This window comes from Podarcis bocagei (assembly GCF_964188305.1).
Source record: "Podarcis bocagei genome assembly, chromosome: 4".
Lineage (NCBI taxonomy): Eukaryota > Metazoa > Chordata > Lepidosauria > Squamata > Lacertidae > Podarcis > Podarcis bocagei.
The window spans coordinates 89,001,042-89,016,952 of NC_138128.1; the positions used below are offsets into that span (position 1 = coordinate 89,001,042).

Sequence of the window (15,911 nt, forward strand, 5' to 3'; positions counted from 1 at the left end):
ATGGCTCCTTTCTCCTCAGCCGAGCAACCTCAACGGGCCTCTGGCTGGTGAGGAGACCGCCCCTCCCCCGGGGCTCTGGGGCGGGTCTTCTGAGGGAGGTGCGTTCCGGCACCTTCTTCTCTAGGAAAAAAAGCCCTGCTCACATGCACTGATCTGCTAGGCAAATGGAGCAGCCCCGTTCAGGAAGCCATGAATGGTTACAGTGGTACCTTGGGTTTAGTACTTAATTCGTTCTGGAGGTCTGTACTTAACCTGAAACTGTTCTTAACCTGAAGCACCACTTTAGCTAATGGGGCCTCCCGCTGCCGCCACGCCGCCAGAGCACGATTTCTGTTCTCACCCTGAAGCAAAGTTCTTAACCTGAAGCACTATTTCTGGGTTAGCGGAGTCTGTAACCTGAAGCGTATGTAACCTGAGGTACCACTGTATTGAGAGACACCAGCATTCTTGGTCAAGGCTCTGGCTAGTTATGCAGAAGCTGGCCAAATTCGAAACCCCTTTCTTTCTTTCTTTCTTTCTTTCTTTCTTTCTTTCTTTCTTTCTTTCTTTCTATTTGTTTTTATTGAAAAATTATCATGGATAACAAAGGTACATATAATACCTCTGTTTTCAATTCATAGAGTCCTCTCTCTCTCTCTCTCTCTCTCTCTCTCTCTCTCTCTCTCTTTTTTTTTTTTTCTTCCCCTCCCCACTACCACAAATTATGCAGTCGAGTTTCCCGCATTTGGGGAAATCGCAGGGGTCAGCACACCCGCAGTGCAATGGATGAGCCTCACCCTGGGAAAACCTCCTTCATGATCAAGGTGTCTCCCCTGCCAGGTAAGTGTTCCTTTCTCTCTTTTTAATTTTTTTTAATTAAGGTTTATAAACCTTAATATCTTTTCCTGATTTATTTTTTAAAAAAACCAAACCAAGTTTTTTTTATCTAGACACAATAAAAGCACAAAAGGAGGTGGGGGAATAGATAAAGAACAAGAAAGAATTTTTTAAAAAGAATATTAAAGAGGTTAAAAGAGAGAGGCAGAAAAATAAGATTCGGAAAGCAAAGAACTTCTGATTCTTCATTTGTCTGCTATATAAAAACAATATTCACTTTCTTCAATCCATAATATAACACCCAACAAAGCCACTTTCTATAAAAAACAACATTATCTTCAGTCATCAAATCCAGATATCATTATTTCGTTTTCATCTTTGCACAAAAAAATCTGAGCGGTTTCCAATCTTTAACAAATTTTCCACAGGTCAGTTGCATTCGGTGTGAGATGCTACTGCCACAGGCATTGTGAGGTTGTGGGGAGAAAGAAGAGGGGATAATGATCTTTTCATAGCAGATGTGCTGAGTTTTTGTGTCAGGGTTGTGTGGATAGGTTATTATTTGTTTGTTTTTGTTGGTGGTGCAAGAGGCTGGAGAGCCCAGAGCATGGTTGGTTGCATTCAGTTGACTGCAATGAGTTTTGTTCGGGCATCTGATAGAGTGGGGGTTGTTGGGTCAAATTAACCATAGCATAGAATCATAGTGTTGGAAAGGACCTTGAGAATCATCAAATGCAATGCAGGAATAGGCAGCTCTCCCATATGGGGGTCAAACCTGCTTTGTTGTTTAGTCGCGTCCGACTCTTCGTGACCCCATGGACCAGAGCACGCCAGGCACTTCTGTCCTCCACTGCCTCCCGCAGTTTAGTCAAACTCATGCTGGTAGCTTCAAGAACACTGTCCAGCCATCTCGTCCTCTGTTGTCCCTTTCCCCTTGTGCCGTCCATCTTTCCCAACATCAGGGTCTTTTCCAGGGAGTCTTCTCTTCTCATGAGGTGGCCAAAGTATTGGAGCCTCAGCTTCAGGATCTGTCCTTCCAGTGAGCACTCAGGGCTGATTTCCTTAAGAATGGATAGGTTTGATCTTCTTGAAGTCCATGGGACTCTCAAGAGTCTCCTCCAGCACCAGAATTCAAAAGCATCAATTCTTTGGCGATCAGCCTTCTTTATGGTCCAGCTTTCACTTCCATACATCACTACTGGGAAAACCATAGCTTTTACTATACAGACCTTTGTTGGCAAGGTGATGTCTCTGCTTTTTAAACCTGCGACCTTGGTGTTCTTAGCACCATGCTCCAACTGAGCTATACTGGGGTGGGGGGGTGAGGGTTAGGTTGTTGTCTTGTTGAGCTGTATATGTAACCAGGGGAGCCACACCAGGGTGTTTACAACACATTTATGTGTGGATGTGCAGAGGGTTTGGGGCCGGTCCTTAAAAATCCAGCTGTGGAACATCTCTGGGGTGAACGGGAGTGGTCCAGAGCTGACAGTCTGAGGATGTCAGCATCTGACAGCTGAGAGAGCTCACCTGTCTCTCCACCCTCTCAGGTGCAATTGACTGAATGAACAGCAAGATACTTTCCTGCCCTGAGGCCTAGCAACCATTTTGCTGTTTGCTTTCGACTGGCCACTCCTGATGTGTTGGAATGCAAAGGCTTAGCTCTAGCGGACACTGCGAACGCAACAAGTTGGGGGTGGCGTGTCATCCTGTTTGTAACCTGCAGTGGTTTGCTTCGATGCCCAACCATACTGACAGCAGCACAAAAAAATCCAGCGCTAGAAGAGGAAGTGCTGAGATTATTCGAGCGGGTCTGGAAGCAAAAGGTCTCTGATCAAGAAGCCTGTTATGTACTGAGTTGAATAGGATCCAAAATGCAGCAGTCTGATGGTCCTAGAACAATAGGATCCAAAATGCAGCAGTCTGATTGGTCCTAGAACAATAGGATTCAGAATGCAGCAGTCTGATTGGTCCACAGGAGCCACCCAATCCAGCTCCAGGTGAAAGTGAATCCACAAACTGATTGGCCTACAGAAGAATTCTGGAATTAGCCAATCACGTGCAGCCCATTGTGTAAATAATGCATATAAAGCAGATACTTTAGGGGGACATTCATTCCTCCTCACCACTATGAGCTGAATAAAGAGCATGAAATCCACTCTCGACTTCAAAGCCCTTGCGGGGATGTTAGATAATTACGAGAGACATGCATTTTGCACTTGGCCAGAGATGCTTCCCTTTATTCTTATTACATACATTCAATTTATTCTTATTTCATGCCAGGAATCGCACTGTGGCATTGAGAACCAGTTCCGGGGTTGGCTCGCTGATGTCACAACATTGCACAATGTGCTGAAGTGGCTCATGGTGATGTCATGTGTGATGTTGCTGCTCAGGGATGTAGTGCGAAATGCTGACATCATGTGCGATGTTACCGCTCAAAATTGAGGGGTCCCAGCCCCCTACTTAATAACTTGGGGGGCCCTAAAGTGCCTCCCTTCCCTACAGTAGGCAGGGAAGATATGCTTTCCCTTACACCTAATACTGGGGAAACCTTATATCAGATAACCAGAGGGCAAATCCCTTGCTGAAAATGCCATCCCTTTTACCTAGCCCGCTTGAGCACATCCCACGATCTCTGACAAACTATTTTACTGTGCGTATAGCACTATGGCCCCAACGGCATCCTTTCTCACTTTGTTTAGGTTTTCCCCCGTGCCGTCCTCCAGTTTGAGATGGGGGGGAGAATCCCCTTGTGGTCACAAAGGAAGGGTGGAGAGGATACGAACAGCTCAGTCAGGGAGGAAAAATTGAGGAAGGGCTTGGTCAGTGACTCAAAGAAAGGAAGAGGAGGAAGCAATAGCTGATATACCAAAAATTATTTTTATTTCCCTTTGGATGCTGTTGAGAGGGCTAGTCTCCCTGGAAGATAAGTCCACATGCACACTCTGCCCTGAGCTGGACAGGGGCTATTATCCCATGCAAATGCACTTCTGTCTGTAACCCTAACCAACATTTGTATTTTATCCTTAGAGGCACTTAATGAAACTATTAGTGCCACTCTTAGTTGTTTTTTTACCTGCTTCTAAAGATTTCTCTGGGATGCGGGTGGCACTGTGGTCTAAACCACAGAGCCTAGGGCTTGCCGATCAGAAGGTTGGCGGTTCGAATCCCTGCAACAGGGTGAGCTTCTGTTGTTCGGTCCCTGCTCCTGCCAACCTAGCCGTTCGATAGCACGCCAAAAAGTGCAAGTAGATAAATAGGTACCTCTCTGGCAGGAAGGTAAACGGTGTTTCTGTGCACTGCTCTGGTTCACCAGAAGCGGCTTAGTCATGCTGGCCACATGACCCAGATGCTGTTTGCGGATAAATGCCAGCTCCCTCAGACAGTAAAGCGAAATGAGCGCCGCAACCCCAGAGTTGTTCGCGACTGGACTTAATGGTAAGGGGTCCCTTTACCTTTACCTAAAGATTTCTACATCCAATCACTTGTTGGAGGCTGGATTTACTTCTCCCTGCCCTGGTTGTTGTGGGTATTTCACATAATCTGAAGAACTGCTGTGAAGAAACAGCCTTTTCCAGTGCTCAAAATATAATTAGCCATTGTAGGAATAAAAAACCTTTGTTCTGAGTGCTGTAGAGACTGTGGTTGCACAGAACAAATTTCATGGGTACTTGTTGACTGGTGCCTCTCCATCCACAGACAGAAAGGGACAAAAGGTTTCCTATCACGCCTCCATTCTGTATGCCACTTGGAGAATGTTAAGTGTCTGTTTCATTCTTGAATTTCTAAAGAGGTCGAGTGTTCCCTTGCTATAATTTTCAAAAGTGAGATGATTTGATGCAGCCTTGCTTGTTTTCATTAAACTTCCAATGATAGCAAGGCTATCCTCTCCCTTCACAGTAATGGCATGGGCATGTTCAAGGGTGATGGTTATAGCCCATTGGCTGTAAATGGGATAATAGGGCTTTTCGAATATTCAGTTCAGGATTTTCACATCTACAGCCTAATATCCCTGAGGAGGAGGGAGAAGGCAGTAGCAAGCCCTGCCTCTCACCTGCCTGCACACAGTTCCTTCGAGATCTAATGAGATCCTTGGTGCGTATTTCCATGGGGACAGGCCTACCTTGTTGGGAACCATGACAAGGCTCCTTTGTGCAAAATTCATCACATCCCATGTACATTGTTTGAATGTTTATTATTTGCCTTTGTGGCTCTGGGAGCTTTGACATCTTTTTTTCAGGCTTCCTTGAAATGGGATGGAGATTTTTTTAATGAGGTTTCCAGATCTGTTTAGTCAGACCCATGAGGCTGATATCACATTTTGATGTGGTAAAAGAGGCTGTTGATGGGAAGACCAGCTTTCCAGGAAGAGAATGAGTGCATCCCACGAAAGGAAATGTGAAAGGTTTGTAAATAATAGGAATGCATAGTCCTTTCTTTCCAGCAAAATCACAAATTTTATTTGTTAGGTTTTATACCGCTTCTCAGCCAAAGGCCCTTCCTCCCCATCATCCCCCCCCCCCCCAGTTTCTCTCTAAAAAGTTTCTTTCTCAAAGGCTTTCCTGGTCACCCAGATATTTGAGTCTTCATTGGGGTCATAGGGGATGATGAAACTCTAGCCTGTATCTGTGTTCATCTTTTACTAGGGTTGGGTGGGTGGGTGGTAGTAGAATTTGTCCATTTTACTTTATTGCAGCCTGCTCACTTTTAGACAATTGGCATTCTTTTATTTTTTTGGATGTATATTACATTTTGTGTCATGTATATTTGTATAATTGTAAGTCACTCTGAGGCGTGGTAAGCAATGGATAATGCAGCAAGTTAACAACATCAATACAAGGCAGTGTTAGGGACCCAGCACCAATAAAACAAAAATACAACCTAAAACCAAGAAAGCAATATTTTAAAAAATATTAAAAAGCAAGAGAGAGGGAGAGAGAGGGAGAGGGGGGGAGGGAGGGAGAGGTTTGGGGGATTTGTACACATCAGACAAGGCCCAATTGTATGGATGGGTCAGGTAAAGCCTGGACAAAAAGATAACTTTTTCCAAGAAGCAGCTGATGGGTGCTGCTTCAAAGGAGAGGGCATTTCGCAGTGCAAGGGTAACAGCAGAAAATGCCTTTTTTGGAGTCACCACTCTGATATTCTGTAGGGTGTGTTGCCATGAGCAGAAATATCCCCCTGATCTAAGTGATCTTACAGGGCCTGGTGCTCTTTCAGGTAACCTGGTCCCAAGTTGTTAACCACAAGACCGCGAACCTTGGCCTGATGACTGTTTGGTAGCCAGTGCAGTTCCCTCAGCCTTTATGTAATATGTGTGCATCTAGGTGCACCATCCAGCAACCTGGCCACAGCATTCTGAACCAACTGTAGTTTCCAGACCGATCCCAAGGGAAGACCCACAGAGAGTATAGTCTAGTCTTCAGATTGCCAACGCATCAGTCTATTCTCAAATATAATTCTTGTCGTTTTTGGGTGATTCTCCTAAAGTCTCGATGAGTTCCACTTGGTTTGCACATCACACATTTCCTGCATAGGAAGCACTTCCATGCAAGGAGCTGTGCGCAACCTGCATGTAGATGGTCTTCTGCACATAAATCATGGCGTGAACATTTGCTAAAAGCCACACCCAGTTGTAACTTCCCTGCCCCTGTACACACAGAGAAAGACGTATATTTAAGCTCATGCATGATGACACAGGTGTGAATAACATGAATAGGCTTTTAGAAAAAGCAGTCTGAAAGCTGAAAACAGTTAGAAAAAAATCATTCTTGTTGAAATGGCAGATTCCCAAAAGGTTAGGGTTGGGTGTTTCGTTTGCTTGACTTACAAAAGATGGGATTGGTTTGTTGGGTGAAAAACAGAAAGCAGCTTTGACTACGAAACAATGCATTCAGGATTCTGTTTAACTTGGGAGGGGGGATATTAATAAGACTTGAATGGATGCCATAGGTTTTTCTTTTGCTTTTAGCCATGGGATTGAAAGGGAGTGGGGCATTCCACTGCCTGATCTTGTGATCAAGTTGTCAGGTGACAGCTGAGGCTATTCTGCATGTGAACATCTACAGGAATTAATACTGCAAGTTGAAAATGTGGGGTGACATATTATGAGCAGTAAACCTGATTGGGAAGCTCTGAGTGGCTGGTACCTCATGGTACCCCTAAGCAGGAATGCCAGATTGGCCTTGCAACCATGGGTGTCCAGGGCTGTGAGTGCCATGCAGCGTGCATGGCCCTGTCACCGAAATTTGTGGGTGCCCGGCCCCTTCATGGTGAATTTTGTGGGTGCCCCAGGGAGTTGGCCCCTATGTCTCCAATAAACCTTTCCTTCGTATCCCTGGAGGAATTTTCACCCTGAGTAAGAATCAACAGATACAGTGGTACCTCAGGTTACATACGCTTCAGGTTACAGACTCCGCTAACCCAGAAATAGTGCTTCAGGTTAAGAACTTTGCTTCAGAATAAGTACAGAAATTGAGCTCCGGCGGCGCGGCAGCAGCAGGAGGCCCCATTAGCTAAAGTGGTGCTTCAGGTTAAGAACAGTTTCAGGTTAAGAACGGACCTCTGGAACGAATTAAGTACTTAACCCGAGGTACCACTGTATGTATGTGAGTGTTCTTGCAATACTTTTATCACTTAAAAAAAGGCAATACTCCTGATTGAAGCACGGTGGGAAGAGCAAGATTGACAGTGTAGCGAGTACAGCCTGGAGAGCTCAGTTGGTTAGAGCATGGTGCTGATAATGCCAAGGTTGCAGGTTCAATCCCTGTTTGGGGCATTTGCATATTCCTGCATTGCAAGCGGAATGAACTAGATAATCCTCTGAGTCGTTTTGCCCCAGGAAAACCCGTTGTTTACCACTGAATCGTAACAGAGGTCAATCAGGTTTTCTGCGGGTTGTCGTTTGAGCCAATTCAGCAGTAAACAGCAGGGGAAAGTGGCAGGCCAAAAGAAAAAGCTCTCAGAAAGTGTGGAATAAGTGGAATAAGACACGGGGGAAGCGGAAACACGGCTGAGCCCGTAGTTTCTGACAAAGCAAGATCCACCTGCCTCTTCTACCTGCCTTATAAATAGGCAGTGAAAAGAGGCAGCTTGGAAGAAAATTGCCTCAGCGTTTATTGCCTCTTAAACCAAGGTGACTAGGCTTGACTAGGCATTGCTGGAAGCTATTGTCTTCACTGAAACTGTCGGTGACAACATGAAATGCAGGGTGTGAGCCAGGAAGCTGAAGTATTAGGACGGAAAGAGAGAGAGAAAGGAAGGAAGGAAGGAAAGGAAGGGCTTGTGGATTAGTCATGTTTGTTCAAAGGGAACTGTATCTGATATCAGCTTTTGAAATTCACCCTTTTAATGGTTCTTAGGGTAAGCAAAGCCAGCACCAAAAATTGGGGAGACTTGGAACATAGTGCTAGACAACCATTTTCTCAATGTGGCTACCCAGTATTTTTTTTCTTCTTCTCATTGTTGGGTCCCCCAGGCAGCATTTTAGCAGCGGGAGGGGGCTTGCGCCACTTCTGAGTGGAAGTCGAGCTTGGTTCCCATTTGTTTTTCATTTAATTTTTTTTATTGAAGTTCTAAATTGGATTGGCAGAGCAAAATGTTAAAATAGGCAGAGTTAGCAAGATTGACAGCAAGATTCCGAGATGATACGGACCAAATATTTAATAGAAAGTAGGACATTTACAGAGTATACCTAAAAGAACATTGTAAAAAAAATCTAAATTCTTTGGCAGGCCTGGATTGACTTCTGCAAGAAAAAGAGAATTTTACAAAACCAATACAACTGAAACAACTTAGGAGAGATAAAGTTAAGTGTGTAGTCAAAAATGTAATTTAGGAACCACAATGGGGGGATTGGAAGTCATGTTGGAATTAGTTATGTATGAACCCAAATCTTTTTTCTTTTTCTTTTTGGTAATAAGTATCGATTTTGGATCGTTTTTGTTGACTGTTTTGTGTTTTGTTGTTTTTAAAATCAATAAAGCATTTTTAAAAATTAAAAAAGAAGCTTTTTCATAATACACTAAAAAACAAATTAATCTAAATGAAAACAGAAAGAAAGAAAGAAAGAAAGAAAGAAAGAAAGAAAGAAAGAAAGATATAGTCCTTCCTAAAAGGTAGAGCTGAACCCTTGTTTCTCACGGAAAGGGATGGATCTCCCCAGCTCTCACCTGGGATCTTCCCTTTCTTCTCCCAGTCGCCCACCCTGGGAGATCTTCCCTTCCCTGCCTCTCACACAAGGTCTTTCACAAACTGTTGGTCAGCTTCATGTGTGTATGATCCCAATAGTGACCCAGGATGCCAAAACAAAAACAAAGAAAGAGGGGGAAAAGAAGGAAAATAATAATAATAATAATAATAATAATAATAATAATAATGGTGGTGATGATGATGATGGAATGTAAAGAAAGGAAAGGAAAGGGAAAAGAAGGAAAAAAGGAAATAAAAAAAGTTTGGCTCCCATTTGTGATGGCCGCTCTCATTAATGTACTTTGAAGCTATTATTATTATTATTATTATTATTATTATTATTATTATTATTATTATTATACTATTAATATTATTATACTTTATATCTGACTTTTTTCATTCTGGATTGTTTTATTTGATGTTTTAATGTGCTGATATTTTTTCCTTAAAAATATAAAGTGGTATGTTTTTATTGGTTCATTCTACGTACTCTTTTTTTTTTTTACCGCTTTTTAATGAATTAGCGGGCCCTCTCTGAATATGTAGTGGTATTAATAGGTTCACACAGTATTCACCTTTGGGACTGTTTTTAGAGTAGCACCACCCCATTTAACATAACAGGAAATCCTCCGTTCAGAGCCTTTGTTGGAACAGATTTGCTTCCAAGCATGTCTCTCAAAATCCTCCTTTGTATATGCTGGTGTTGGATGTACTTCAAATTCCTGTTCTCAGAGTATTTAATATCACTGTAGTTTTCAGACTTTCAGGGAGCGCAGAAGCCAAGGCGCTTCTGTGCATCCGCTAGATAAGGCTTGCGCTCTTGAAGAACAGTTTGATCCATGTTCCAGAGCAGAGCAGCCTTTCCCAGCCTTGACTTGTATCCATTTGGGAATTTACCGTAGTGTAAGGACTTACGGTAGGTTTGTAAAACAGAATTTCCCCCTCTCCTCCCCCTGCACACCCGCTAAATGTGTTCTGGGGTTCCATATGTTTTGGGCTACGATGCCCTAGGTGAGGTTGATGGAAGCAGCAGTTGAAAACATCTGCAGGGAGGCAGGTTGGGGAAGTCTGTTCTAGAGTGTAGCCTATTCACACATGCAACAGTTGGACCTTGCCGTCACTCACTGTGGACTGGGATTGCATCCTAGAGCATGCCCAGGTTTCTTCTGTTGCTAGTGAATGGGGAACATATTTAGGACACATCACACACATTGTTCTCCCTTGCAAGTTTGACGTGTTGCATTACAAGCTCAGGGAAGGTCATTAAAATCCCTTCCTGTGAATCTCATGGGCTATGTGCTGGGTTTTTTGAATGATTTCACTGTCTGCTTGTTCTATGACAGCTGTGGGTGTGCTTGTATGGGGATTTGCACACAGAAGCTACCATAGCATTTGCAGACTACTCACTTAAAACTGTGCCAGAGGGAAGTTTTAAAATAACATTACACGGTAATTTGTTGTTGTTGGCACACAGGTGTTAAATTAATTGATGGATTTTGAAAACCCTGACCTTGCATTATAAGTACTCCTGTTTGTCTTGTTGTGCTACTTTTGGGATCTCTTTCGTTCTTCTGATGTGCATAGTTCCTTCCTCATAGCTGGTGAGCCTCTTATGGGATTTATGGAGAATCATTTTTAGACAGCAATGAAATAACGACCCAACTGTTATTGCAGCTCTATCATGATTCTATCAACTCCATTTGGTACTTTATAGCCATTCCTAGGAGTAAATCCTTTCTTTAAAAATGTTTATTTGGGGAATTGTATTCTTGATGGATTTAATAGGTAAAAGGTAACGGGACCCCTGACCATTAGGTCTAGTCGCGGACAACTCTGGGATTGTGGCGCTCATCTTGCTTTATTGGCCGAGGCAGCTGGCGTACAGCTTCTGGGTCATGTGGCCAGCATGACTAAGCTGCTTCTGGCGAACCAGAGCAGCACACGGAAATGCTGCTTACCTTCCCGCCAGAGCAGTACCTATTTATCTACTTGAACTTTGATGTGCTTTGAAACTGCTAGGTTGGCAGGAGCAGGGACCCAGCAATGGAAGCTCACCCCATCGTGGGGATTCGAACAACCGACCTTCTGATCGGCAAGCCCTAGGCTCTGTGGTTTAACCCACAGCGCCACCCACATGGATTTAATAGGTTTTCACAAATATCCACATGGAGATGAGGGGTGGGTGGATGTCTCCAAGTATGAATCTGTAAGATTTAAAGTTTATCAAAATTAGGTGTGCTCCCTCCTCAGATCCATTTTTTAAAATAAATTTTAAAAATCTACAAGGAGCAAATAAAATTGTTTTGTGGCACAATCTATATATATTAATACATTGTCTGACATCAGTGTTAACACTGAGAGCATTGATCTCAACCACTGGTAGTCAATATTGTTAGGCTTGGCTGAGTTTCTTTTCATCCATTTCCTGGAGATTTGGGATGGTGTGGAGCTTCATGATAAATATTTGCATGAAGGAATAAATCTGCCTATTGTACACACCAGACATCTTTATTGCATTCCAAATGGATGCTCTGCAAGAACATGCCTGTAAAAAGAAAAGGAAAAATCAGAAATCTTGCACGTTGAATTTAAAACAAACGAACAAACCAGGAATCGTGTTATTAGTACACCACTTTGCAATTCCGCCTACAAATTCTAAATATAGGATTCTCCCTCTTGTTTAATCATATCTCCAATCATTTGGAACCAGCACCACTCTGTCACCCGTGGGAACATGATTGTTCAGGTTGGGTGTGGCTTGCAATTGCTCAGATTAGACAAAATAACAACTGAAAGGTTCTTTCTGGCACAGCAAAAGAAGTCTTCACCTAAGTCCCAATAACATTGTGAACATAGCATGAAAGGAACAGCATTCGTTGTAAAGATATTTAAATTTGGGCTGGGCGGATTCAACTCCTTGTCTTAGAATTTGTTTACTCCATGTGCACAGTATTAATATAGAATGCATGAGTCATTTTCCCACTGAGAGACAATCTCTTGCCGTCAGAGTCCACATGGAACTTGGTCACGTGGACCTGCAGCTCATGACATTTGGGAGGAATAGGTAAGGTAGTCCCCTCCTCACTTCAGCTGAGGCACTTCCCACCAAATTAAATTGGGGGACGGGGATGGAAGGACACTTTTACACCCAAGAGTGTTTCCTTTTATGCCTCTTGTGGATCTGAATATGATCTGCCGGCTGTGGTCTAACCACCCCTGGTTTATGAATTACTTGTTTTCTTGCTCACTTGCAGATTTACTCTGTTTTTATGTCTCCTTTCACATAACAAGATCGCAAGTTGGTTTACAATATTCATTAAAGCAACAGCAAAACCAATTAAAAAACCAACCAATCAAAACAATTAGTCAATTAAAACAGTGCAGTATCAGCAGCAGAGAACCCACTCTTCCATTTTAATCCCAGTAAACACCTGCTAGGTCTTAAGGTAGCCCCAAAACCTCACCAACAAAGACTCTATTCCCTGTCCCCATCGGTGAGACAGCAAGAACAGTGCCCTGCTATGGATCTCCTCAAGGTGTGACTCTTCACTGAAAGGTGGCAAACCCAATACAGAGATTCATGCAGAGACAGAGCAGGCGGCCCTCCTCTGAAGATTAAGAATTCTGCTGCTTCTTTATATATAAAAAATAACTTAAGAACTTGAGTCGTGCCCACTCTCAGTGGAGGCACACAATTTGAGGGAGAGCTGTTAGTCAGTTAATTAATTAATTAATCTCTTGTGATCCCCCTAATGTGCCCAGGAATAGTCTGGGAATTACTCATGAAAGGGGTGCTTCCTAAATTGCTTTTAAGAGACACTCAAGAATCTTCCTCTCTCCCCTAAAAATGTTTAAGCTGAAACAGCAACAGCCTTTCTAGAAGCTTCTGTAGTATCTGAGCCTTAGAATTAGCCTTCATTTTTGCACATATCGAGAGCTGACTCCTATGAAGAAACTACAGTGTTGAGCGGTATATAAATTTTTGAAAGAATAGCAATATCAAAAGTAACATGGATGGTGGGCGTTTGATTTTATATGTTGTGGTCTTGTTGTGAACCACTCTGAGACCTCTGGGTATAGGGCAGTTTATAAATTGAAATAATAATAATAATGATAATAATAATAATAATAATAATAATAATAATAATAATAATAATAATAAATTGCATTAAAGAAGGGGCAGTTTGAGTTCAAACTAGCTGAAATACACTCGCGTTTGAAAGAGTTCTTCCTAACTAGCTGTGTATCTGAAGAAGTGTGTATCTGAAGAAGTGTGCATGCACACGAAAGCTCATACCAAGAACTAACTTAGTTGGTCTTTAAGGTGCTACTGGAATGATTTTTTTTTTCCTAACTAGCTGTTTGCATTACAGTATATTCCTTGCGAGGATCTAGACCTTTACTCTAGTTCAGGTTCAGCTGTGGTGGGGAAGGCAGGATTTTAGCATAATGGGCTGAGCAGTCTTATGGTGCTGCCATACACGTGGGCAACTTGTACTAACGTGTAAGGTAAAGGTAAAGGGACCCCTGACCATTAGGTCCAGTCGTGGCCGACCCTGGGGTTGCGGCGCTCATCTCGCTTTATTGGCCGAGGGAGCTGGCGTACAGCTTCCAGGTCATGTGGCCAGCATGACTAAGCCGCTTCTGGCGAACCAGAGCAGCGCACGGAAATGCCATTTACCTTCCCGCTGGAGCGGAACCTATTTATCTACTTGCACTTTGACGTGCTTTCGAACTGCTAGGTTGGCAGGAGCAGAGACTGAGCAACGGGAGCTCACCCCGTCACAGGGATTCGAACCGCGACCTTCTGATCGGCAAGTCCTAGGCTCTGTGGTTTAACCCACAGCGCCACCTGCGTCCCGTACTAACATGACATCAACATAATTTAAGGGGCAATCCACAAACATATTAGTACCGGTAATTACTTTCCCCAAAAGTTTGCCTGGAATTGCAGGGTGCTACAAAGACCCATGACATAATGGGTTCGAATGAGAGTGTGGTGACCCTTGGGAATAAGCTTATGATGTTGTCTTTAAAGTTATGGACTAAAGATTGCTCATATTTGTTTTTTTCTAAATAAATAGCTGGGAGCTGGTTCATCTTGAGGAAGCTGACCGTCTGATACCTTTTAAGGGCTTGGGTCCCATTTCCTCATCTTTTAATCATAATCTGGTACGCTTTGCTGTCACCTGGCAGGAATTACAACTTCTACTTTCCTAGAACTCTTGAATCCTCTTCCTACATTACCCCAGTGCCATGGGAGTTACAGAAGCCTAGCCACTTCTCATATTGCTCTGGATTGTCTGGGATCTGATGATGAGGCAATTATTTCACATACCAGTGGACCGTGTGGGATTCTTTGGTCCTTCTCACATGGTCTCTGGGTTGGCGTGTGAGAAGCAGCTATGCAGATCCATTCCTGTGCTTTAGTCAAGAATGGACCCTACATTAAGGAGAAGGAGCAAAGGTAAAAAGAGAAGTGCTTATGAGTCATTAGTCTTACCAAGTATTAATTAATTGTTTTCTTCTATTTTTACCCTGCCCTTCCTTGGAAGGAGCTCAGGGTGATTGGCATACCGTCCAATCTTACAAAACATTAAAAACACATGGCAAAATGACAATAACTCCTTGCAAGTAGGGATTAGCAACAGTCACCCTTTCCTGACGGCTTGGACAAGCAAGTGCACTTAGGTGGCACCAAAAATGTCGGGGGAGGGGATGACAACAAACAACTCAATGGGGAGGGAATTTCATGATTGAGGGGCCACCACAGAGAAGGCACTAGTTTGCATCCTCGTGGGCTGGACCTCAAGACGCTCCTCAGCAGATCTTAAAGGCTTAGTTGACTGGGATTAGAGAAAGCGCCCCTGCAAAAACTTGGACCCCAAACCATTTAGGGCTTTAAGGTGTTACCCATTTAACTCTACTATAAGACTTGGGAATAAATAATAATAATAATAATAATAATAATAATAATAATAATAATAATAATAATAATAAATATTATTTATACCCTGCACATCTGGCTGGGTTTCCCCAGCCACTCTGGGCGGCTTCCAACAAAAGATTAAAAATACATTAAAACATCAGCCATTAAAAACTTCCCTAAACAGGGCTGCCTTCAGATGTCTTGTAAACATCAGGTAGTTGTTTATTTCTTTGAAATCACTGGGACGTATTCCTGGTTAGAAAGGTTTGTAAGTGTAGGCAGTGGGTCAGGCGTAGAACATAGCTATTGTGGCTAATAACCATTGATAGTCTTGCTCTCCATGAATTTGTCTAATCCTCCATGAATTTGCTTTACACCCTTGTCTTGTTTGTCCCAGCCACTACCAGCGATAGAGATTTTGATAGGGCTGGACCAGTAGGCATGCTCCTCCGCACAGATGAAATGTTTGCCCAGGACTCCTAATAATCCACACACTCTGCTCCATTCTAGTTCCTTTCCCTCTTCCTCTTTTTACCTTTCTTGATATAAAATGTTTGCACAGGTGGTTGAAGGTACTTTTTCGGTTTCTCCACCATGAAGTCCAGAAAATATTTTTGTGTGTGCTTGGTATTATGCTATTATGACAAACAGGCAACCTTACCGAGTATTGTTTGGCATTCAGGGAAGAATTCAAGGATATCCACCAGTTCTGCTGCCCAGAGAACTGGAAGCTTTGGGAATGGCTGTTCTCATTTCCGCACTTATGCTCATTATAGTCACAACTTGCCATGATTCATGTGCAAACATGCTTCCACTTCTCCAGAGCTTAGCAGGAAACGGGGAGACAAAGGAGAACCAGAATGGCTCACGTCACATGCTGAGAAGTTTCCCTTCTTTCTTAGTTCTTAAACTTTATTTTTCAGTTTCTGAAAGTACTTACAACCAAATAATCCCCATATAACCCCATCCCCCAAGA

The 15,911-nt window shown here is 43.0% G+C and overlaps 1 long non-coding RNA gene across 1 annotated transcript in view; it reads left to right on the top strand.

Annotated features, from left to right (window-relative positions):
* The first annotated feature begins 706 nt into the window (after window positions 1-706).
* The window catches only part of LOC308585834, a 52,589-nt gene continuing 37,384 nt past the window's right edge, over window positions 707-15,911 (top strand). Inside the window, exon 1 of the long non-coding RNA XR_014007607.1 lies at window positions 707-819. This is a non-coding gene — a long non-coding RNA (uncharacterized lncRNA). The remainder of the gene's footprint in view (window positions 820-15,911) is intronic.